Source organism: Cynocephalus volans, chromosome X (assembly GCF_027409185.1).
Source record: "Cynocephalus volans isolate mCynVol1 chromosome X, mCynVol1.pri, whole genome shotgun sequence".
Taxonomy (NCBI): Eukaryota; Metazoa; Chordata; class Mammalia; order Dermoptera; family Cynocephalidae; genus Cynocephalus; species Cynocephalus volans.
The window spans coordinates 34,663,155-34,686,584 of NC_084478.1; the positions used below are offsets into that span (position 1 = coordinate 34,663,155).

A 23,430-nucleotide genomic window follows, 5' to 3' on the forward strand; every position below is an offset into this window, starting at 1 on the left:
TGTGCCAGGGATCACTCACAGTGCTGTGCCAGGTCGGGTGCTCGCTCTCTGTCTCTGGTTTGCCGCCTTTCCCAGTTCTCGGCCGCTGCCGCCTTGGGCTGTTCAGTCGCAGCGCGGCTCGGGCGCTCCCAGGAATCTTCTTTAATGCCGGTCTGAAACCTCGAATCCTGAATAGGGCAGCTGGCCGCCTTCAGCGCGGCCCCGGCCTCCGGGATCCTGGCTGCATCCACAGCAGCCCTGGCGCCGTGTTCCCTGTTTCGAGACTCACTTTTGCAGCTAAGAAACAGTTCTTTTCCTGCTCCACACTTCAAAGCTATTGTCTGTAAATGAGGCAGCCTTTCCTGCCGGGGGCAAAGTGGCGGTCACCCCCCACGACCGGTCAGCAGCAGCAGTCCTCCCTTAAGAGATGGCGAGAGGAAGGTCAACAAGTTTCCCGGCTGCCTGAGGCCCAGTGGCCACCTTTTCCACCTCAGCTACTCCGCGCCAGCCGCCGCAGCCGCCGCCATCTTGAAAAGCAATATGGACATTTTCACAACATTAATTCTTCCAATTCATGAGTGTGGAATGTCTTTCCATCTTTTGGTGTCCTCTTTAATTTCTTTCATCAGTATTTTGTAGTTCTCATTGTAGAGATCTTCTGCCTCCTGGGTTAAATTTATTTCTAGGTATTTTATTCTTTTGGTGACTATAGTAAATAGACTTGTTTTCATGATTTCTTTTTCTGCTAGTTCGTTGTTGGTGTATAAGAATGCTACTAATTTTTTTGATATTGATTTTGTATTCTGCAATTTTACTGAAATTGTTTATCAATTCTAGGAATTTCTTGGTAGAGGTTATAGGCATTTCTATATATACAGTATCATGTCATCTGTGAACAGGGACAGTTTGACTTCATCTTTTTCAATTTGGATGCCCTTCATTTTTCTCTTGCCTGATTGCTCTAATAATTCCAATACTATGTTGAATAGAAGTGGTGAAAGTGGACATCCTTGTCCTGTTCCTGTCCTTAAGGGGAAGGCCTTCAATTTTTCCCCATTCAGAATAATACTGGCAGTGGGCTTGTCATAAATGGCTTTTATTGTGTTGAGATACTTTCCTTCTCTACCTAATTTGTTGAGAGTCTTTATCATACAGGAATGTTTAATTTTTTCAAGTGATTTTCAGCATCTATTGAGATGATCATATGGTCTTTGTCTTTGAGCTTGTAGATGTGATGTATCACATTTATTGACTTTCGTATGTTGAACCATCCTTGCATCCCTGGGATGAATCCCACTTGATCACAGTGTATAAATTTTTTAATGTGTTGGTGTATGCTGATTGCTAATATTTTGTTGAGGATTTTAGCATCTAGGTTCATCAAGGTTATTGGCCTGTAATTTTTTTTTTTGTTGTGTCTTTATCTGGTTTTGGTATCAGAGTTATGTTGGCCTTATGGAATGAGTTTGGGAGAGTAGTATCTGTTTCAATTGTTTGGAACAGTTTCATGAGAATTGGTATTAACTCCTCTTTAACAGTTTGATAGAATTCAGCTGTAAAGCCATCTGGACCCGGACTTTTATTTGTTAGAAGATTGCTAATTACCGCTTCAAACTCCTTGCTTGTTATTGGTCTGTTCAGGTTTTCTATCTCTTCTTGGTTCAGTCTTGGTAATTTATATGTGTCTAAAAACTTAATCATATCTTCCAGATTTTCAAATTTGTTGTCATACAGTTGTTTATAATAGTCTCTAATGATTCTTTGTATTTCTGTGGTGTCAGTTGTAATGTCTCCCTTTTCATTTCTGATTTTTGTTATTTGGGTCTTCTCTCTCCTTTTTTTTTTTTTTTTTTTTGCTAATCTAGCTAATGGTGTGTCTATTTTGTTTATCTTCACGAAAAACCAATTTTTAGTTTTGTTGATCTTTTCTATTGTTTTTCGGGTCTCTATTTCATTTAGTTCTGCTCTGATCTTAATTATTTCTTTCTGTCTACTGCCTTTAGGTTTGTATTGTTGTTGTTTTTCAAGTTCTTTGAGGCATAGCATTAGGTCATTTATTTGGAGTCTTTCCATTTTTTTGATATAAGCATTTACTGCAATAAATTTGCCTCTTATTACTGCTTTTGCAGTATCCCACAAATTTTGGTATGATGTATCTTTATTTTCATAAGTTTCTAGAAATTTTTTGAATCCTGATTAATTTCTTCTTGGACCCATAGGTCATTCAGGAGCCTATTATTTATTTCCCATGCATCTGTATAGCTTCCAGTGATTTGCATATTGTTTATCTCCAGTTTTAGTCCATTGTCGTCTGAAAAGATTGTTGGAATGATTTCAGTTTTTAAAAATTTGCTGAAACTAGATTTGTGACCTAATATGTAGTCTGTCCTGGAGAATGTACCATGAGCTGATGAGAAGAAAGTGTATTCTTTAGTTGTTGGGTGAAATGTTCCATATATCCACCAAGTCCAGTTGGTCTAGGGTGTAGATTAAATCCTGTGTCTCTTTGTGGACTTGTTTCCTGGAAGTCCTGTCCTATACTGAGTGCTCAGATCACACACTACTAATGTATTAGTTCCTATCTCCTGTAGGTCTAAGAGTATTTGCTTAATATATCTGGGTGCTCTGGTATTGGGTGCATACGTGTTTATGATTGTTATGTATTCTAGCTGGATAGTTCCCTTTATCATTATATAATGACCTTCTTTGCCTTTTTTCACTTTTTTTGGTTTAAAGTCTATTTTGTCCGATATAAGAATAGGTATTCCTGCTCATTTTTGGTTTCCATTTGCATGGTATATCTTTTTCCATTCCTTCACTTTTAGTCTGTGAGTGTCTTTACAGGTGAGGTGGGTCTCTTGAAGACATCATATACTTGGGTCTAGCTTTTTAATCCAGTCAGTTAGTCTGTGTCTTTTGAATGGGGAGTTTAGTCCATTCACATTCAGAGTAGTTATTGAGAAGTGTTGTTTAATTCCTGTCATTTAATTTCTACTTGTTTAGGTGGTTTAAATATCTTTTGATTATTATTTCCCCTTTTATTTTTCTTCTTCAATGTGTGTTGGGAATTTAAGGTGGATTGATTCAGCTTCTTCCTCTTTCTTGCTGGCATTTTTGTTTAAACTCTGGGTTTTACTCTTGCTTGTGTATTTGTGATGATGGTCACCATTATTCAGATTCCAGATAAATGACTCCTGTGAGAATTTCTTGCAGGGCTGGTCGTGTGGTGGTGAACTCCTACAACTTTTGTTTATCTGGGAAATACACTATTTCTCCCTCATTTCGAAGGAGACCCTTACTGGGTAAAGAATTCTTGGCTAGAAGTTTTTTTCTTTTAGTATTTTGAATATATCATTCTTCTTTCTTCTGGCCTGTAGGGTTTCAGTTGAGAAGTCTCCTGTTAGTTTGATGGGTGTTCCCATACACGTGACCTGACGCTTTTCTCTTGCTGCTTGTAGAATTCTCTCTTTGTCTTTGAGATTTGCAAATTTAACTATGATATGTCTTGGGGAGGATCTTTTTGGTTTGAATCTGTTTGGGGACCTTTGAGCTTCCTGAATCTGAAGGTCTGTATCTTGCCCTACACCTGGGAAGTTTTCTTTTACTATTTCCTTGAGTAGGTTTTTGATACCTTTTCCTTTCTCCTGCCCTTCAGGAATACCCATAATTCGGATGGTAGAGTGCTTGAGGTTGTCTGCTATCTCTTATAGATTTTCCTCATTATTTTAAATTCTTTTTTCCTTTTTTTGTCTGCCTGACTTATTTCAAAAAGACCATTTTCAAGCTCTGAAATTTTTTCTTCTGCTTGCTCTACCCTGCTGCTCAAGCTCTCAATTGTGGTTTTGATTTCATTGAGTGAGCCTTTCATTTCTAGAAGTTCTGCTACACTCTTTTTTATGGTATTAATCTCTTTGTAAATTTCCTCCTTCATATTCTGGATTTTTTTCTTGTTTTATTGTGTTCTCTAATTGAGTCTTCCTTTATTTCTTCAAGCTTTCTTAAGATCATTGCTCGTAATTCTTTTTCAGACATTTCAAGGATTCCCTGTTCCATGGAGTCTGACTTTGGGGCATTAGTGTATCCTTTTGGTGGTGTCATTTCTTCTTGGTTGTTTGTGCTTCTAGTTTTTTTTGCTGATGCTTGGTCATTTGGTAGGAGGTTTGCTTCTTCTATTACACTGAGGTTGGCTGTGGAGTGGCCTTGGTTGCTGCTATGGGGGGTGAATTGTCTTTGCTTCACAGTAGGTGTGGTGGTGATTATGTCAAACCACCTTGGGTCCTGTTCTAGACTTTGTGGTCATTGAATGAGCCTGTAGTGCATGGAGTTCTTCTGGGCCAACCTCGGTGGGTTGGAACTGTTGGCTGGTGCTCTCCCCTGGGATTGTGGTGGGATGAGGGACCTTGTGGAGCCGTGTGGTTCCGCTGGCTGGTGTTGCTGTCAGCCACCCCCGGTGGGCTCACTTGCATGAAGCTGGTTCAGAGTGCAGGAGCGGGGCCTGCCGTTCCCCCCCTGCCAGGGTTCAAGGTGGCAGGGTGAGGGAGCCACGTGGAGCTGCGGTTCCACTGGCTGGCACCAGAGGGCTTACCTACGTGATGCTGGTTCTGGGTGCTGGGGCAGGGCCTTTTTCTCCCCCCCGCCTGGGTCCAAGGCAATGAGGTGAGGGAGCCACGTGGAACCACCGAGTTCTGCTGTCTGATGCTGCTGCCGGCGCTTCCAGCGGGCTCTTCTGCATGGAGCTGGTTCAGGGTGCAGGAGTGGGGCCTGGAACTCCTCCCCTTCTGGGTTCAAGGCGGTGGGGTGAGGGAGCCATGTGGACCTGTGGTTCCATTGGCTGGCACCTGGGAGCTCACCTGCATGATGCTGGTTCAGGGCACCAGGGCAGGGCCTCTATATTACTTTTAATTTAAAAATATATTGCACAATAATGACGCATTGTTATTATTAAGGAGTCTTTTAGTATTAAACTTAACTGGTCAATTGAGACAAAGAGTTCTGAGAGCATTCTTCCACCACTGATTAAGACTAGGGTGGCAGGTATTAGGGATAATATTTATTCAGCCTTCTGAGCTTTCTGGGCAGACTTGCAAGCAAGCCTCAAGACTCTTGCAAGCAAGACTCAAGCAGCCTTCTTGTCCACTTTGATGAATCCCAAAATATCTGCCTGTCTTATATCACGAACAGCAAAATGATACAGAAGAGGATAGCCAGTGAAGTTCTCAACATGCATGGGCTTGCCAGGAATCATATCAATGATGGCAGCAGCATCACCAGATTTCAAGAATTTGGAGCCATCTTTCACCTTCTTACATGAATAATGATCGCTCCCAACACTGCCACATTGGGGTGAGATTTTGACATGAGCTTTGGGGGGACAATCTATCCAAACTCTATCAGTTCCTTTCAATAGACTTTCCTTCAGTTGTAATATTGACTAGAGCAAAAGGTGACCACCCTGTCAGGTTTAAGAGCACCAGTCTCCACTTGGTACACAGGGACGGTACTAATTCCACCAATTTTGTAGACACCCTGGAGGGACAGATGCGAGGACTTTCAGTGGAGGAGTTGGTGGGAGGATACAGTCCAGAGCTTTAAACAGCATGGTTCCACTAGCATTGCCATCTTTACAGGTGAATTTTCATCCCTTGAGCCAAGGCATATTAGCACATGGCTCCAGCATGTTGTCACCATTCTAACCAGAAATTTTCATAACTATTAGTTTCAGGGTTGTAAACAATTTGATTAATGTAGGTGTTGACTTCCTTAATGATTTTCTTGTATATTTTCTGGCTGTAAGGTGGCTCAGTGGAATCCATTTTGTTAACACCAACAATTTTCACACCTTATGTGTAAACTGTAAGGGCATGCTCATGGGTCTGCCCAACCTTGGAGATTCCAGCTTCACACTCACCAACACCAGAAGCAACAATCAGGACAGCACGGTCAGCCTGAGATGTATCTGGAATCACGTTTTTGATAAAGTCTCTGTGACTTGAGGCATCAATGATGGTCAGAAAATTCTTGCTGGTCTCAAATTTCCACAGACATAAATCAATACTGATACCACACTCGTGCTCAGCGTTCAGTTTATCCAAGACCCAGGCATACTTGAAAAAGCCCTTTTCCATCTCAGTAGCCTCTTCTCATATTTTCCAGTGATTCTTTTGTTGATCCCATTACATTTGTAGATCAGATGGCCAGTAGTGGTGGCCTTGCTTAAATCAATGTGTCCAGTGATGATGATTTTAACACAAGTTTTTTTTCTTTCTCTTTTTGGCTTTGATATAGTGGTAGTTTTCTTGACACTTGTGTTCTGGCAGCAAACCTGTGGAAAAGCTACATTACTAATTTAAAAAATTATGGTAAAATATATATAACAAAATTTGCCATTTTAAACATTATTTATTATGGTAAAGAACACATAACATGACATCCATCCACCCCCTCAACAAATTTTTAAGTGTATAGTACAGTATTGTTAACCATAAGCACAGTGCTGTACGGCAGATCTGTATAACTTTTTCATCTTGAATGAATGAATCTCTACACTCATTGAACAACTGCCCATTTTTTGCTCCTCCAGCCCCTGGCAACCACCATTGTACTTTGTTTCTATGAATTTGACTACACTAGATACCTCATGTAAGTGCAACCATGCAGTCTTTGTCCTTCTGTGACTAACTTTTTTCACTTAGCATAGGTTAACCTCAATGTTCATTTATGTTGTAGCATATGACAAGATTCTCTTATTTTTTAAAGCTGAATAATATTCCATTGTATGTATATACTACATTTTCTTTATCCATTCATCCGTCGATGAACATTTAGGTTGTTTCTATATCTTGGATATTGTGAATGATGCTACACTCAACATAGGAGTGCAAATATCTTTTCGAGATCCTGATTTCAATTGTTTTAGATAAATACCCAGAAGTGGGATTGCTGGGTCATATGGTAGTTCTACTTTTAACTTTTTTAGGAACCTCCATACTGTTTTCCCTATTGGCTGCACCAATTTACCTTCCTACCAACAGTGCACAGGGTTCCAATTGCTGTACATTCTAACACTTGTTATATTCTATTTTTTGATAATTGCCATCCTAAAAACTGAAGTGATACCTTATTGTGGTATTAATTTGCATTTCCCTAATGACTAGTGATGTTGAGCATCTTTTCATATATCTGTTGGCCATTTGTACACCTTTGGAGAAATGTCTATTCAAGTCCTTCATCCATTTTTAGTCGGGCTATTTATTTATTTGTTGCTTTTGAGTTGTAGGAATTCCTTGTATACTTTGGATGTTAATTCTTTATCAGATATAAGGTTTGCAAATATGCAGTTTCATTCCATAGGTTGCCTTTTCACTTTGTTGATCCGTTGAATTGCAAAAACTTTATAGTTTTATGCAGTCCCAATTGTCTATTTTTGCTTTTGTTGTCAGTGCTTTTAAGTGTCATATACAACATATACAAGAAATCATTGACTAGACCAGTGTTATGAAGCTTTCCTCCTTTGTTTTTATCTAGAAGTTTTATAGTTTCAGGTCTTACGTTTAGATCTTTAATCCATTTTTAGTTGATTTTTGTGCATGGCATAAGATAAGGTCTAATTTAACTTTTTTTCATGTGATTGTACAGTTTACCCAGCACCATTTGTTGAAGAGACCATCTTTTCCCCATTGTGTAGTCTTGGCATACTTTTCAAAGATGATTTGACTGGTGTATGCATAGAATTATTTCTGGGCTGTTTATATTGGTCAGTGTGCCTATGTTTATGTTGGTACCAAAGGGTGTTGAACTTTGTAGAATGCTTTTTTTTGCATCTAATGAGATGATCATGTGTTTTAATCCTTCATTCTGTTAATGTGGTATATCACTTTTATTGATTTTAATATGTTGAACCATTCTTGCATCTCTGTGATAGATCCACTTGATCATGGTGTATAATTCTTTTAATGTGCTTTTGAATTTGGTTTGCTAGTATTTTGTTGAAGATTTTTACATCTACAAGTATATTCATCTGTAGATTTTTCCCTTGTATTGTTTTTTCTATGGGAGTAATGTCGGCCTTGTAAAATGAGTTTGGGAATGTTTTGATATTCTTTGATATGCTTTGATTTCTTTGTAATTTTCTTTTGTATAACTTCTCTAGGTATTTTCTTTGTGGTTTCTATAGGGCTTATATAAAATATTTTATGGTTATAACAATCTATTTTAATCTACTAACAACTTAACATCAATTTCATAAAATAGTCTACATTTTTACTCCCCCCTAAAACTTTATGTTATTGATGTCATAAATGACATCTTTTATGTTGTATATCCATTTAAAATTTATTGTGTAGTTATTTTAAAGATAATTTAATAATTCCAGTCTAACTGGGATGAGATGATATCTCAATGTGGTTTTTATTTGCATTTCCCTGATGATTAGTGATACTGAGCATTTTTTTAAATGTAACTTTTGGCCATTTGTATGTCTTCCTTTGAAAAATGTTCATTAATCCCCTTCACCCATTTTTTAATTGGATTATTTAATTTATTTTTTTACTGTATAGTTGTTTGAATTTCTTATATATTCTGGATATTAACACCTTGTCAGATATAGAGTTTGCAAATATTTTCTCCCATTCTGTAGGCTGTCTTTCTGCTCTGTTGATTGTTTCCTTTGCTGTGCAGAAGCTTTTTACTTTGATATAATCCCATTTCTTTACTTTTTCTTTTGTTGCTTGTGTCATCTTACCCCAGTTAGGCTGGCCATTATTAAAAAGATTGAGAATAACAAATACTGGTGAGGATGCAGGGAAAAGGAAACTCTTCTACACTGTTGGGACTATAAATTAGCACAGCCATTAAGGAAAACAGTATGAAGGTTTCTCAAAAAACTACAGATAGAACTATCTTATGATCCAGCAATCACACTACTGGGATTATATATCCAAAGGAATGGAAATCATCATGTCAAAGGGATACCTGCACTACCACATTCATCGCAGCTCTGTTTGCAATCGCCGAAATATGGATTCAACCTAAATGTCCGTTGATGGACAACTGGATAAGGAAAATGTGGTGTATATATACATAATGGAATACTACTTTGCCATAAAAAACAATGAAATTCTGCCCTTTGCAGCAACATATATGAGCTTGGAGAAAATTATCTTAAGTGAAATAAGTCAGACACAGAAAGAAATAACACATGTTCTCCCTCATAACTGAGTGCTAAGAAAGAAGGGAAGAAAGAAGGAAAGAAAGAAAGAAAGAAAGAAAGAAAGAAAGAAAGAAAGAAAGAAAGAAAGAAAGAAAGAAAGAAAAAGAAAATTCCACAATTATATGTTGAACTTTCAGAAGGAGAGAACAATGCTAAGGATACTAGAGATGGGTGGGGGAGAGAAAGAGGGGGTTTGAGGGGCAGGGAGTGATAGGTTGAGTGGAGGGCATGGGAAAGGTTACAATTTGTAGTGATGAATATGCCAATCATAATAATAATAAAAGAGATAATTTTGACTTTTAAATTCAGTACCAGAAATAAAAGCGATTTATATACCACAGTTACTGTATTACAGTATTCTATATTTGTCTGTTTATTTACCTCTACCAGTGAGCTTTATACTTTCATATGCTTTTGTGTTGCTCTTTAGCATGCTTCCATTTCTATTGAATATCTCCCTTTAGCATTTTTTGTAAGTCAGGTCTAGTGGTGATAAAGTCCCTCAGATTTTGTTTATGTGGGAAAGTCTTTATTTTTCCTTAATTTCAGATTGATAGGTTTGTGGTATGTAGTATGAGCAGTATCTTTTCTCTCAGCACTTCAAATATGTTATGCCACTCCCTCCTGGCCTGCAAGTTTGTGCTTAAAAATCCACTGATAATTCTATGCATTCCCTTGTACATGATGAGTCACTTTTTTCATGTGGCTAACCTAGTATGGTTTTGTTGGGTTTTTTGAATCTGGACATGCGTTTCCTTCCCCATATTTGGGAAGGTTTTCTTTCTTTTTTTTTTTTAAACCTTCTAGGACTTCTCTTATTTATAAATTGGCCCTCAAGTTCCTTAGGCTCTCTTCTCTCTTTTATTCTATTTTTCTTTTGGTTCTTATGACTGGATAATTTTAAATCACATTTATCTGAGTTTACTGATTCTTCTGCTTGATCAAGTCTCTGCTGTTGAATACATTTATTGACTTTTTCAGTTCATTTGTTATATTCTTTAGCTCCAATATTTGTTTGGTTCTTTTTAATATTTTCTATTTGTTGACATTTTCATTTTGTTCATGCATTGTTTTCTTGAGGTCATAGAGCATCTTTATAACAGCTATTTTGAATTTTTTTCAGATAATTCATATACTTCCATTTCTTTAGGATCGGTTTCTGGAAATTTATTTTATTCCTTTGTTTGGGACATGTGTTCTTGTTTCTTTGTGTGCCTCATAACTGTGTTGGGCTCTGTGCATTTGAAAAAACATCCACCTCTCCTCTTTACAAACTTGCTTTGTACAGTTGAAGACCTTCATTAATCATCCCACTGATTTAGAGACTCTTGAGGTCTTTGAAACTTATTGATTGTACTTCTCTAAGCCTGAGTGTAAAACTTCTCTATTAGAGAGGAATGCACTTTCTTTTTTTCATGATCTCCTGATCTCTTTTTATTTCTGGTGTCTGTGGCATTGTAACATCTATGGTTGTACAGCAGCAGGCAACCCCACTGTCCCTTTTTCTCAGTGGCCACCAGGCATACAAAGTATAATGGCTAGTCAAGTCAGGTGAAACTGATGCCAGTCTCTTGGCAGCCTTCCACAAAGCCAGAATACCTGATGCACACTCTACTTCTCTCCTTCCCTTTCAAGGGAGAAACCTCAAATTGTGTGCCTTCTTCTCAATGCTCCAAGCCATGCCAGCTGCAACAAGCCACCTCCCTCTCTTCTTTGTTATCAGTAGCCTCCAGGCATTCCAACTATACTGGTTCTGTTAGTCCTCTGAATAATGCATGACGAAAACCAACTTGGGAAGCCATTTGAAAAGACAGACCAATGAACATGTATTTCACTCTTTTCTTCCCCTGTGAGGGAGAAATGACAAGCCAAGTTGTTTTCTCTTAGCACTGAGTCATGCCACTTTGGGGTAGGGTCTAACAGAGGTAAAGTGAAGTTGCTCTTTTTACTCTTATCAGTGTGATTGTTCTCAGCTTTGTATTCACCTGGGATACTGTAACTTTTAACTGGATTCTGGAGTTTTCATAAAGGTATTTTGGTCCATATGCTGTTGTTAAATCAGTGTTTCTTTGGGAGACCAAAGCTGGAAATTCCGATTCTGCCATCTTCCTGACATCTATCATAGTATTTTCAAGAAGTTAAAATCTAATTTGAATCCATGATTGGATTAGGCAGTATCTCTTAACTGATTTGTAATAGTTTAAGATGTCAAATCATGGAATGTTAGCACTGAAAAGCTCTTAGCATGGTAGTAGCTATCCATTCCCCACCTTCAATCCCATGACAGGCAGCTGTGCATGTGTTCCTGAAGCAGGTTTCATACAGCTTCAGGAAGCTATATTAAGCAAAAATGATTCTGTTTTCCAAATATTGGGAATATATGCTCTGCTTGCTGATTGCTACTTCTGATCACAGAGGTGCAGACAAAGAGGTAGGCAACCATTGTTTCTTCTTCCCCCTGACTTCCAGGGGATTTGAAGGGATGGAAACCTTTTCCGTTCTTTCATATTTCTTTTCTTCCCTTTTTAACAGTCAGACATTAAGGTCTAGAATATTAAAAAAAGCTTTATATGTGGGGAAAATCAGAAAGTGACAGTGAATGCTCAGGGAAAGATTTAGGCTCAGAAAAGAACTGAGAAGACCTTAAGTTTACAGCTCATGCTTATCCTTGGCACAGACAAAGCATGCAACAATTAACAAAGGGAAAACAACAAACAGTAACAAAAACAGCAAACCCTGAAGCAGGGGGAGAATCTGATATCTAGAGTTACTACATTATTAGATTTAAATGTCCAGTTTTTAAAGACAAAAAGCCTCAAGTAATACAAAGAAAAAGGAAAGTATGACACATTTACAAGAAAAACATTAGGAGAAACTGTCCCTAAAAAAAGGACTGATGACAGATATACTAGACAAAGTCTTTTAAAAAACTGTCCTTTAGATGCTCAAAGAACTAAAGGCAGATATGGAGAAAGTCATGAAACCTATGTGTGAAGAAAGTGGAAATATAAATAAAGAGATAGAAAACCTAAATAGAAAGTTAGAAAAAATTCTGGAGCTGAAAAGTGCAATAACTGAAATAAAAAATTCACTGGAGGGATTCAAAGGCAGATTTGAAGAGGAAGAAGAATGAATCAGTAAACCTGAAGATAGACAATGGAAATGATCAAATCTGAGGAACTAAAAGAAAAAAGGTTGAAGAAAAGTGAATGCAGCCTAAGAGATATGTGGGACACCACAAAATGGACCAATATGCACACTGTGGGGTGCAGAGAAGGAGAAGAGGCTGACAAAGGGGCAGAGTGACTATTTGAAGAAATAATGGTTGAAAACTTCCAAAATTTGATGAAAGACCTGAATATAAACATCCAAGAAGGTCAAGAAACTCCAAAATGATGAACTCAAAGAGACCCACCCTAAGACGTATTATAATCAAACTTTTGAAAGATAACAAAAAGCATCTTGAAAGCAGCAAGAGAATCAACATGTCATGTACAAGGAATCCTCAATAAATTATCAGCAGATTTCTCATCAGAAACATTAGAAATCAGAAGTCAGTGGGCTGATATATTCAAAGTGTTAATAGAAAAAAACCTGTCAACCAAGAATACAAGAATATCATATCCACAAAAGTGTCCTTCAAAAGCAAGGGAGAAATTAAAACATTCTCAGATCAAAAAAGCTGAGGGAGTTTGTTACCACTAGACCTGCCCAACAAGAAATTCTCAAGAGAGGTCTTCAAGGTAAAATGAAAGGATACTATACAGCAATTTGAAGCAGAAATAAAGATCTCAATAAATGTAAATATGTGGGCATTATGAGTGCTAGTATTATTGTAAAAATTATTTGTACCTCCACTTTTTGTTTTCTACATGATTTGAGACTAATACAGTTAAAAAATTTTTTAGTCTAGAAGCAAGTATTAGTGTGAACTTTGATTTGTAATTTAAGAGCATTTAACTCATTTAAAGTAAAGTTTAATGCATTAAATATGTATTTAAAATAATAGTTCATGTTTTGGGGCACACAATGTATAAGGATATAATTTCTGACATCAGCAATTGAAAGGCATGGGGATGGAGTTGTAAAGGATAGGAGTTTTAGTATCTTATTGAAGTTAAACTGGTATAAATTCAATTTAGAGTGTTATAACTTTAGGATATTGAATGTAATTCCTGTGATGACCAGAAAGAAAAATAGCTATTGAATACACACACACACACACACACACACACACACACACACAAAGAAAGGAATTTGAATATTCACTATAAAAAATCAACTAAGCAAAAAAGAAGACAGTAATGCAGGAAATGAGGGACAAAAAAGCTATAAGGAATTTAGAAAACAAATAGCAAATTTACAGAAGTAAGTCCTTCCTTATCAGTAATTACTTTAAATGTAAATGTATTAACCTCTTCAATTCAAGTACATAGATTAACAGAATCAATAAAAACAAGATTCAACTCTATGCTGTCTACAAGAGACTCTATTTAGATCCAAAGACACAAATAGGTTGCTATTAAAAGGTTGGAAAAAGATATTATGTGCAAATAGTAACCAAAAGAGAACAGGAGTGTTTATACTAATAACATATAAAATAGAGTATTATTGTATTTTTTTCAGGGTCTGTAAGACATCTTTACTTGACACATAATAATTGTACATATTTATGGGATTCAGTGTGATGTTTTGACATGTGTATACAACGTGTAAGATCAAATTAAGGTAATTAGATATGGCAGGAGCCCAAGGACCTCAGGAGCTGAGGGCAGTCACCACTGACAGAAGGCAGGAGCTTGGTATTCTCTCGTGTGGGTGGCCCACTGCTGCCACAGACACCACAGCTGCATAGGAGGTCCACTACAACAACCATCACAGCCACCACTGCTACAAGGGTGGCCTAAGCCACTGTCACTGCAAGGGTGGCCTGCCCCCATAGCAGCAGCCACCACTGCTGCAGTGGCCATTGCCATTGTGCAGGCAGCATACCAACCACTTGGTTGCATTGTCACAAGGAAGGTGACCAGCAGAGGCCAACAAAAGCGGTGAGTGCATACCCATGACTCAGTGGCCCAACCCAAAGGGGCACTTACTCTGCCCCCTGCAACAGTGCACCTGGGGGTGGGAGGTACATGCACAGTCCATGTGACTGCCTTGATCCAGGGAGAGACACACATCAAAACCCCCAAGAGTGCAGATATCCAGGAAAGCCAAATAAAGAAGAAAATTCCCAATCACCGTAAACCCATCCCCGAACCAGGGGAAGCAAGGACCTAGGAAGAGCCTCTGCCTGTAGGAAAGAAGAAAGAGAAACCCTGCTCAGTGTCACCCCTTCAAGCTGAGGAGATCAGGTATACCCAGGGGCACCAATTAGGGTTATGGGATGCTAGCCAGGGTGCCAACAAGCCTTTCCAGGGTCACCCACCACAATAAAAGAGTGACAGCCTATCCAAGCACTTCTCGCAAGAACTCAAGAGCTCACCCATGTCCTCAATGGCCCAGCACATTGTCACTAACCTCAGTGATGAATCACTAAGTGACACAGTTACCTAAGCCACAGCGGCACTCACGTGCAACTCTGACTTTGAAGACAGCTGAAGTACAAAGAGGTAGCACTATAGTGTTTACCTGGAACCAATGCTAAAACACCCTACTCAATGGTCAATATAAAACACATCTACAAGAGGAAGTCTCTCTCCTCAAAGTCCACTCTAGAGTAATAGAAGCAGCAATGCTCTACAAGATAACCAGACATCACCTGAGAGATACTAGAAATATTAAAAAACAATATGACACAACCAAAGGAATGCAATAATTCTCAACATGCTATAGAGCAGGAAGCCCTTAAAATGACTGAAAAGGAATTCTGAGCAATAATCTTAACAAAACACAATGAGATTCAAGAAGACTCAGTTACATGACACAAAGAAATGAGAAAAACTATCCAGGATTTAAAGGAGGAAATGGAAAAAGAGATGAATTCATTAAAAAAGAATGAGAAAAAATTAAACAGAACTCCTGGAACTGAAGGATTCATTCAATGAAATATAAAACGTAACTGAGAGCTTAAGAAGCAGGCTAGAACAAGCAGAAGAAAGAATTTCTGATCTTGAAGATAGTCTTCTTGAAATAACCATGCAGACAAAAGGAAAAAAAAAAAAGAAAAGAAAAAAGAATTAAAGAAATGAAGAAAATCAAATAGAGCTACCACACAACCTTAAGTGCTCAAACATCTGGATCTGGAGGGAATGAGAAAGGAAAAGGCATTGAAAATATATTCAATGAGCCACAGTGCACGGAGCAGGGAGACACCCAGCGGTGGAGGTGGAAGGTCTGTAGAGACCACATGCCCTGCGGTGCCACTGCCATGTGATTCAGCAGGTAGGCCTCACCGCCACCACCTGTCTCCATCCCCAACCCTGCCCAGTGTGCACAGAGCGGGGAAACATCTAGCAGGGGAGGCAGAAGCTCTGCAGAGACCACACGCCCTTCGGTGCCACTGCCATGTGATTCAGCAGGTAGGCCTCACCACCGCCACCCGTCTCCATCCCCAGGTTGGCCCAGTGCACATGGAGCACGGTGATGTCCAGCAGGGTAGGAAGAAGCTCCGCAGAGACCACATGCCCTGCGGTGCTGCCGCATGACCCAGCAGCCTGGCCCAGTGTGTGCAGAGCAGGGGATGTGGAAGCTTGGCAGAGAACACACACCCTGCAGTGCCGCCACATGACCCAGCAGCCTGGCTGAGTGCATACTGACCAGAGAGGTGGCTCCCTGGAGAGGCCCAAGACCCGAGGCAACCATACATGCAAGGCACTAGTGGCCAACTGGGCAGACACTGAGGTAGCCATACCAGATTGGCAACCCCATCAGCATCCTAGCCAGACAATAGTGTCAAACCTGTGGACTGTGAACGCCCCTGCCACAATGACTAAACATCAAAGGAAAGATACCAGAAATATGAAAAATCAAGAAAGTACACCACCAAAGGGTAATAACTCTCAAGCTCTAGATCCTACAGAACAAGAAGCTCTTGAAATGTCTGACAAGGAATTTCAAGTGATAATTCTAAGGAAACTGAATGAGATACAAGAAAAATCAGCTAGACAACATGATGAAATGAGGAAAAATATACAGGATCTGAAAGAAGAAATGTACAAGGAAATCGATGTCCTGAAAAAGAATGTAGCAGAGCTTGCCAAACTGAAGAATTCATTCAGTGAAATAAAAAACACAACAGAGAGTTTAACCAGCAGGCTTGCAGAATCAGAAGAGAGAACTTCTGACCTTGAAGTTGGGGTGTTTGAAATAACACAGGGAGACAAAAAAAAAAAAAAAGAAAGAAAAAAGAATTAAAAGCATTGAAGAAAATGTAACAGAGATATCAGACAACTGTAAGCCCTCAAATATCCAGGGCATAAGTATTCCAGAAGGGGAGGAAAAAGGAGATTGCATTGAAAACATATTCAACAAAATAGTGGCAGAAAACTTCCCAGTTATTGGAAAAGACACAGATCTTCAGATTCAGGAAGCTCAAAGATCCCCAAATGTATTCAACCCAAAAAGGTCTTCTCCAAGACCTGTTATAGTCAAATTGGCAAAACTTAAAGAGAAAGAGAGTATCTTAAAAGCTGCAAGAGAGAAGCATCAAATAACCTATAAGGGAGCCCCAATCAGACTAACATCAGACTTTTTATCACAAACCCTAAAAGCCAGAAAGGAATGGGACGATATATTCAATATACGAAAAGAGAGAGATTTCCAGCCAAGAACACGCTACCCTGCATGGCTATCCTTCTGAAATGAAGGGGAAATAATATATTTCTCAGACAAACAACAACTGTGGGAGTTCACTACCACACGACGACCCTTACAACAAATTCTCAAGGGAGTACTGGGTTTGGTACCTGAAAAATATCTACCACTGCTATAAAAACCCAAGAAAATTAAAAAACCACTAGTGTAATAAAAATGGCATATATGAAGAGAAAACAAACAAACAAAAAGGCTATCTACAACCCAAGGAACCAAAAAATACAGAAGTCAAACAGTAAATCAGAAAGAAAGAAACAAATACACCTCAGACATCCAAACAGTAATCAGTAATGGTAGGACGAAGTCAACATATTTCAATAACAACTCTTAATGTAAAAGGCTTAAATTCCCCAATCAAAAGACACGGACTGGCTGACTGGGTTAAAAAGGAGGACCCAACTATATGCTGCCTACAATAGACCCACCTCACCCATAAAGATTCACATAGACTAAGAGTGAAAGGATGGAAAAAGATTTATAATGCAAATATAAATGAAAAACGAGCTGCAGTAGCTATTATTATATCTGATAAAATAGACTTTAAACTAAAAAGCATAAAAAGAGTTAGTGAGGGCCGCTACATAATGATAAAAGGATTGATCCATCAAGAAGACATAACAATCATAAATATGTATGCACCCAATGTCAGAGCAGCAAGATTTATAAAACAAAATCTATTAGACTTAAAGAAGGAAATAGACACTAATCCCATAATAGCAAGGGACCTGAACACCCCACTATCAGTACTGGACAGATCATCTAGGCAAAGAATCAGTAGAGAAACACAAGATCTAAATAACATTGTAGACCAATTGGACTTGGCAGATATCTACAGAACATTCCATCCAGTGACATCAGAATATTCATTCATCTCATCAGCAAATGGATCATTCTCCAGGATAGATCCCATATTAGGTCACAAATCAAGTCTCAACAAATTCAAAAAAATTGGAATTATCCCATGTATTTTTTCAGACCACAGTGGATTAAAATTAGAAAGCAAAAACAAACAAAATTCTGGAAACTATACAAACACATGGAAATTAAACAGCATTCTACTTAATGACATATGTGTCCAAGGAGAAATCAAACAGGAAATCAAAAAATTTATTGAAACTAACAAAAATAATGATACATCATACCAAAACCTGTGGGATACTGCAAAAGCAGTACTAAGAGGGAAATTTATCACATTAAATGCTTACTTCAGAAAAATAGAAAGATGGTAAGTGAACAATCTAACACTTCACCTTAAAGAACTAAAATAACAAGAACAACCCAAACCCAAAGTTAGCAGATGGAAAGAAATCATAAAGATCAGAGCAGAACTAAATGTAATCGAAACCCAAAAAAACAATACAAAAGATCAATGAATCAATAAGTTGGTGTTTTGAAAAGATAAGTAAAATTGACAAACCCTTAGTACAGCTAACTAAAAAAAGAAGAGAGAAGATCAAAATAACACAAATTAGCAATGAAAAAGGTGATATTATAACTGATACCTCGGAAATACAAGGAACCATTCGAGGCTACCATAACCAACAATATGCCAAAAAATTTGAAAATCTGGAGGAAATGGATGAATTTCTGGACAAACAAGCTCCCAAAACTGAGCCAAGAGGATGTGGAAAATCTGAACCGACCAATAACAATAAAGGAGATTGAAGCTGTTATCAGAAGGCTCCCAACAAAGAAAAGCCCAGGACCAGATGGATTCACAGCAGAATTTTACCAAACATTCAAAGAGGAATTGACACCAATTCTTTACAAACTATTCCAAAAGATTGAAACAGAGGCAAATCTCCCAAACTCATTTGATGAAGCAAACATCTCCCTGATACCAAAACCAGGTAAAGATACAACAAAAAAAGAAAACTACAGGCTGATATCCTTGATGAATATAGATGCAAAAATAAAATACTAGCTAACAGAATACAGCAACACAGACGTAAAATTATTCACCACGTCAAGTGGGATTCTTCCCAGGGATGCAAGGTTGGTTCAACATCCAGAAATCAATAAATGTGATATGCAATATTAATAAAATCAAACACAAGGACCATATGGTCATCTCTATAGTTGCTGAAAAAGCATTTGATAAATTTCAACATTCATTCATGACAAAGACCCTCTATAAGTTAGGTACAGATGGAAATTATCTCAAAACGATTAAAGTCATATATGACAAACCCACTGCCAATATAATCGTGAATCAGGAAGTAGACAAGGATGCCTACTCTTACCACTCCTATTCAACATAGTGCTGGAAGTACTAGCCAGAGCAATCAGAGAAGAGAAGGAAATAAAGGGCATCCAGATTGGAAAAGATGAAGTCAAACTGTCCCTGTTTGCAGATGACATGATCCTATATATCAACCAGCCTGAAGCCTCTACAAAAAAACTCTTCAAGTAGATAGATGATTTCAGCACAGTAGCAGGATACAAAATCAACACACAAAAATCAGTAGCATTTCTCTTCTCCAATAGTGAACATGCAGAAAGAGAAATCAGGAAAGCTTGCCCATTTACAATAGCCATCCCAAAAATAAAATACTTAGGAATTGAGGTAACCAAGGATGTGAAAAATCCCTATAATGTGAACTACTAACCACTGATACAAGAAGATGGAAAGATATCCCATGCTCTTGGATTGGAAGAATCAACATAGTGAAAATGTCCATACTACCCAAAGTGATATGCAAATTCAATGCAATCCCCATCAAAATTCCAATTGCTTTTTCTCAGAAATGGAAAGAACTATAAAGACATTTATATGGAAATACAAAAGACCACGCATAGCAAAAGCAATTCAGAGCAAAAAAAATAAAGTTGGAGGCATAACACTACCTGACTTTAAACTATACCACAAAGCTATAATAACCAAAACAGCATGGTACTGGCATAAAAACAGTCAGACTGATCAATGGAATAGAATAGAGAATCCAGAAATCAACCAACACACCTACTGCCATATGATCTTTGACAAAGGCACCAAGCCTATACACTGGGGAAGAGACTGGCTCTTCAGCAAATGATGCTGGGATAACTGGATATCCATATGCAGGAGAATAAAACTAGACCCATACCTCTCACCATATACTGAAATCAACTCAAAATGGATTAAATAATTAAATATACACCCTGAAACAATAAAACTTCTTAAAGAAAATCTATGTGAAACACTTCAGGAAGTAGGACTGGGCACAGACTACATGAATATGACCCCAAAAGCATGGGCATCCTAGGGATAAATAAACAAATGGGATTGTATCAAACTGAAAAACTTCTGCACAGAAAAAGATACAACTAACAGAGTTAAAAGTCAAACAACAGAGTGGGAGAAAATATTTGCAAAATATACATCTGACAAAGGATTAATATCCAGAATATACAAGGAACTGAAACAACTTTACAAGAAAAAAACAAGCAACCCAATTGAAAAATGGGCAAAAGAACTAAATAGGCATTTTGCAAAGGAAGCTGTATGAATGGCCAACAGACATATGAAAAAATGCTCAACATCACTTGTCATTCGGGAAATGCAAATCAGAACCACACTGAGATACCATCTTACCCCAGTTAGGATGCCTAATATCCAGAAGACTGTGAACAATAAATGCTGGTGAGGTTGCAGAGAAAAAGGAACTCTCATACATTGTTGGTGGGACTGCAAAATGGTGTAGCCTCTATGGAAAATAGTATGGAGGTTTCTCAAACAATTGCAGATAGATCTACCATATGACCCAGCTATCCCACTACTGGGAATATACCAAGAGGAATGGAAATCATCAAGTCGAAGGTTACCTGTTCCCCAATATTCATTGCAGAACTCTTTACAATAGCCAAGAGTTGGAACTAGCCCAAATGTCCATCATCAGATGAGTGGATATGGAAAACGTGGTGTATCTACACAATGGAATACTACTCAGGTATGAAAAAGAGTGAAATACTGCCATTTGCAATGATATGGATGGACCTAGAGAGATTTATATTAAGTGAAACAAGTCAGGCACAGAAAGAGAAATATCACATGTTCTTACTTATTTGTGGTATCTAAAAATAAATAAATAAATACACACACACACACACACACACACGCACAAAAAAAAAAAAACGGGAAGGGGAGGGTAGAAGACAGAAGAATTACAATTCCTTGAAGTTGATACCACAAGCAAACAGAAAGGACATTGTTGGGAGGGAGGTGGGGAGTGAGGAGGCAGGAAGTTTCAGTAATTGGCTACAATAATCAAGCACATTGTATATTGACAAAATAAAATAAAATTTGGTAGAAAAAAATATATTCAATGAAATAATAGTGGAAAACTTTCCAAGAAGAGGGAGAGACACAGGAGTCTCAAAGTTTTCCAAACAGATTAAATTCAAAACGATCCTCTCTAAAACACATTATATTCAAACTGGCAAAACTCAAAGACAAAGAGAGAATCCTAAAAACAAGAAGAGAATAGTGTCAAGTCAACTATAAGGGAGTCACTATCAAACTACCAGCAAACTTGTCAAGGGAAACTCTACAGACCAAAAGAAGATGGGCTGATATAATCAAAATACTGACAGAAAAAACCTGCCAGTGAAGAATACTGTACCCAACAAGGCTATCCTTCAGAAATGAAGGAGAAATAGTGTATTTCCCAGAGAAACAGAAAGTACTGTTGTTCACCACTATATTCCAAGCCCTAGAAGAAATCCTCAAGGGAGTTCCGCATCTGGAATCTGAAAATGATTGCTGCTACCGTGAATACACAAGAAAGAACAAAACCCACTTGTAGAACAAAAATCCAATGAGAAAGAGAAAAATAGTATATCTTGCCTGCTCAAGAAAAACCCCAGCAAACCAAAAAGTCCAAAAAACCATGAACACTGAAGTCAAACACTAAAAGGGGAAGAATGGAATAAAAAATATATAAAACATCCAAGTGAAAATCAATAAAATATGAGGAGTAAAGACAATACCTTTCAATAACAACCTTAAATGTAAATGAATTCAATTCCCCACACCAAAGACACAGGCTGATTGATTGGATTAAAAAAGTTAGGCCCAACTATATGCTATCTACAAAGACTTACCTCTCCTATAAAGACACACACAGACAAATAGTGAAGGGATGGAAAAAGTTATACCACTTAAATGGAAACCAAAAATGAGCAGGAGTAGGTATTCTTAAAACAGATAAAATAGATGGTAAATGAAAAACTTTAAAAAGAGACAAAGAAGGCCATTAAATAATGATAAAGGGATCTATCCAGCAACAGGATATAACAATCATAAATATAAATGCACCCAACACCAGGGCACCCAGACATATAAAGCAAAAACTATTAGACCTAAAGGAAGAGATAGACCTCAATATGAAAGTTGGGGACCTGAACACCTCTCTCTGCACATTGGACAGATCATTGAGGCAATAAATCAATAGAGAAACAAAGTACTTAAACTATACTTTAGAGCAATTAGACTTTGCAGATATCTACAGATAATTTCATCCAACAGCTACAGAATATACATACCTCTCATTAGCATATGGAACATTCTCCAGGATAGAGCACATATCAGGTAACAATCAAATCTCAACAAATTGTAAAGAATTTAAATCATTTCAAGTATCATTCCAGATCACAATGGATTAAAACTAGAAATGAATAACAAGTAAAACTCTGGAAACTATGCAGACACATGGAAATTAAACAACATGATCTTGAACACCCTATGGGCCCAAGAAGAAATTAAACAGGAAATCAAAAATTTTCTTGAAACCAATGAAAATAAAGACATATACTAAAACCTGTGGGATACAGCAAAAGCAGTACTAAGAGGGAAGTTTATTGCAATAAACACTTACATTAAAAGAATAGAAGGATTTCAAATAACCTAATGCTACACCTCAAAGAACTAGAAAAACAAGAACAATCCAATACCAACATTAGTAGACAGAAAGAAATAATTAAGACCATAGCAGAGCTAAATGAAATAGACTCTGAAAATGATACAAAAGAACAATGAAACAAAAAGTTGGTTTTTTTGAGAAGGTAAATTAAATAGACAAATCATTAGCTAGGCTAACTAAAAAAAGAAGGGAGAAGACCCAAGTAACAAAAATCAGAAATGAAAAAGTAGATATTATAACCAATACCACAGAAATATGAAGAATCATTAGAGACTATTATAAACAACTATATGCCAAACAATTTGAAAACCTGGAGGATATGGATAAATTTCTGGATACAACAAACTACCAAGACTGAACCAAGGAGAAATAGAAAACCTGAACAGACCAGTGAAAATCTACAAGATTGAAAAAGTAATTAGCAGTCTCTCAACAAAGAAAAGCCCAGGACCTGATGGCTTTACTGCTGAATTCTACTGAACCCATAAATAGGAATTACTACCAATTCTTTTAAAACTATTCCAAAAA

At 37.7% G+C, this 23,430-nt stretch overlaps 1 pseudogene; it reads right to left on the reverse strand.

Moving 5' to 3' along the window:
* Positions 1–5,394: 5,394 nt before the first annotated feature.
* Positions 5,395–14,196, reverse strand: LOC134367847 (putative elongation factor 1-alpha-like 3; annotated as a pseudogene).
* Between the last annotated feature and the right edge of the window lie 9,234 nt (positions 14,197–23,430).